The sequence below is a fragment of the Somniosus microcephalus genome, chromosome 6 (assembly GCF_052327205.1).
Source record: "Somniosus microcephalus isolate GS21.2 chromosome 6, FLI_Smic_1.0, whole genome shotgun sequence".
Taxonomy (NCBI): domain Eukaryota; kingdom Metazoa; phylum Chordata; class Chondrichthyes; order Squaliformes; family Somniosidae; genus Somniosus; species Somniosus microcephalus.
The window spans coordinates 242,699,310-242,702,636 of NC_140992.1; positions in this window are offsets into that span (position 1 = coordinate 242,699,310).

Here is a 3,327-nt window from a genome sequence, read left to right on the forward strand (position 1 = left end):
TTGGCTGGAAATCACAGCAGGTCTGGCCGCATCTGTGTAGAGAGAACAAGCCAATGTCGACTCGAGTCTGGATGACCCTGCATCAGGTGGGGTTACATGTAGCGTGACATGAACCCAAGATCTCGGTTGAGGCCGTCCTCATGAGTGCGGAACTTGGCTATCAGTTTCTGCTCGACGATTTTGCGTTGTCGTGTGTCTCGAAGGTCACCTTGGAGAATGCTTACCCGAAGATCAGAGGCTGAATGTCCTTGACTGCTGAAGTGTTCCCCGACTGGGAGGGAACACTCCTGCCTGGTGATTGTTGCGCGGTGTCCGTTCATCCGTTGTCGCAGTGTCTGCATGGTCTCGCCGATGTACCATGCTCCGGGGCATCCTTTCCTGCAACGTATGAGGTAGACAACGTTGGCCGAGTCACATGAGTATGTACCATGTACCTGGTGGGTGGTGTCCTCACGTGTGACAATGGTATCTGTGTTGATGATCTGGCATGTCTTGCAGAGGTTGCTGTGGCAGGGTTGTGTGGTGTCATGGTCGCTGTTCTCCTGAAAGCTGGGTAATTTGCTGCGAACGGTGGTCTGTTTGAGGTTAGGCGGCTGTTTGAAAGCGAGTAGTGGAGGCGTGGGGATGGCCTTAGCGAGGTGTTCGTCGTCATCGATGACATGTTGAAGGCTGCGAAGAACATGGCGTAGTTTCTCCGCTCCGGGGAAGTACTGGACGACGAAGGGTACTCTGTTGGTTGTGTCCCGTGTTTGTCTTCTGAGGAGGTCTATGCGATTTTTTGCTGTGGCCCGTCGGAACTGTCGATCGACGAGTCGAGCGTCATATCCCGTTCTTACAAGGGCGTCTTTCAGTGTCTGTAGGTGTCCATCGCGTTCCTCCTCGTCTGAGCAGATCCTGTGTATTCGCAGGGCTTGTCCATAGGGGATGGCTTCTTTAACGTGGTTAGGGTGGAAGCTGGAGAAGTGAAGCATCGTGAGGTTGTCCGTGGGCTTGCGGTAGAGTGAAGTGCTGAGGTGTCCGTCCTTGATGGAGATTCGTGTGTCCAGGAATGAGACTGATTCTGAGGAGTAGTCCATGGTGAGTTTGATGGTGGGATGGAACTTGTTGATGTTATCGTGTAGTCTTTTCAGTGATACTTCGCCGTGGGTCCATAGGAAGAAAATGTCGTCGATGTATCTGGTGTATAGCATTGGTTGGAGATCCTGTGCAGCGAAGAAGTCTTGCTCGAACTTGTGCATGAAGATGTTTGCGTATTGGGGTGCGAATTTGGTCCCCATGGCTGTTCCGTGTGTTTGGGTAAAGAACTGGTTGTCGAAGGTGAAGACATTGTGGTCAAGGATGAAGCGGATGAGTTGTAGGATGGCGTCTGGAGATTGGCTGTTGTTGGTGTTGAGTACTGAGGCTGTCGCAGCGATGCCGTCATCGTGGGGGATACTGGTGTAGAGTGCCGAGACGTCCATCGTGGCGAGGAGTGTTCCTGGTTCAACTGGTCCGTGGGTGCTGAGCTTCTGTAAGAAGTCTGTAGTGTCGCGACAGAAGCTGGGGGTTCCCTGTACGATGGGTTTCAGGATGCCCTCGACATATCCAGAGAGGTTCTCACACAGGGTTCCGCTGCCTGATGCGATAGGATGTCCAGGTGTGTTGGCTTTGTGTATCTTTGGGAGGCAGTAGAAGTCTCCCACGCGGGGAGTACGTGGGATGAGAGCATGTAGGATGCTTTGAAGGTCTGGATCGAAGGTTTTGATCAGTCTGTTGAGTTGGCGGGTGTGTTCTTTGGTCGGATCTGCGGGTAACTGTCTGTAGTGTTCCTGGTTGTCCAGTTGTCGGTATACTTCTTTGCAATAGTCCGTTCTGTTCTGTATGACGATGGCACCTCCTTTGTCTGCTGGTTTGATGACGATGTTGCAGTTGGTCTTGAGAGCGTGGATGGCGTTGCGTTGTGCTCGGGTGACATTCTGGACTGTCTTGTGAGTGCGGCTGATGAATCTAGCGTTGATGCATCTCCTGACAGCTTGAGCATACATGTCAAGCTTAGGGCAGCGACCCTCCGGAGGGGTCCAATTTGACTCTTTCTTCTTCGGTTGCTGCACTGCGGATCCCTCTGTCTGCTGTTCCGGATCATTGATTGTCTCATTGGGTTCGCTGCTGACATCTTGGGATTTGTGGAAGAATTCCCGGAGCCTCATTCTCCTGATGAATTCCTCTGTGTCTGCCGCGAGACCGATGGGGTCCATTTTGGTGGTGGGGCAGAAATTGAGCCCTCGGCTGAGAACTTCAATTTCGTCTGGTTGAAGGGTGTGGTCGGACAGGTTGACGATGGATTTCCCTGTGGTTTCAACCGTGGTACCGGGGGAGGCTTGGTTGCTGCTGCTGGTGATGCCAAGTTTCTCAAGCTTCCTGTTCTTGGTGTGCATGTAGGTGGCGTAGTTCCGTTGCCTTGTTTGTTTGGCGGTGTCTCGTAGCTGGTCTGCTGCGTCCTGAGCACAGGCTGAGAACATGGACTCCATCTCGGTTTCGAGGTTGCAGCGTCTGCTGTAGAGCTGGTGTACGAGATGGTTGAGGAGTGTGCGAGAGGTACGACGGCAGAGTCTCTCAGCATAGTCAGTGTTGTAGGTCGACTTGAGTGGGTTAGTGATCTGTAGTCCTTTCGGGATCTTGTCTGCTTTCTTGCATCTCTGTAGAAACTTGATGTCTGTGTCGATATGCGCGATCTTCTTGGAGATCCTCTCCACTTTGAGCCGGCAGTTTGTGGTGTCGATAGTAGCCATGGTGTGGAGATGCCGGAGTTGGACTGGGGTGGACAAATGTAAGAAGTCACACAACACCAGGTTATAGTCCAACAGCTTTATTTGAAATCACAAGCTTTCGGAGCGCTGCTCCTTCTTCAGGTGAAGTGGAGAAATGCATAAAGACACAGCTTATATAGTCAGAGAATCATGTCAGATGTTTACAGGTAACCTTTCCAACGGGCCACAGCGAAAAATCGCATAGACCTCCTCAGAAGACAAACACGGGACACAACCAACAGAGTACCCTTCATCGTCCAGTACTTCCCCGGAGCGGAGAAACTACGCCATGTTCTTCGCAGCCTTCAACATGTCATCGATGACGACGAACACCTCGCTAAGGCCATCCCCACGCCTCCACTACTCGCTTTCAAACAGCCGCCTAACCTCAAACAGACCATCGTTCGCAGCAAATTACCCAGCTTTCAGGAGAACAGCGACCATGACACCACACAACCCTGCCACAGCAACCTCTGCAAGACATGCCAGATCATCAACACAGATACCATCATCACACGTGAGGACACCACCCACCAGGTAC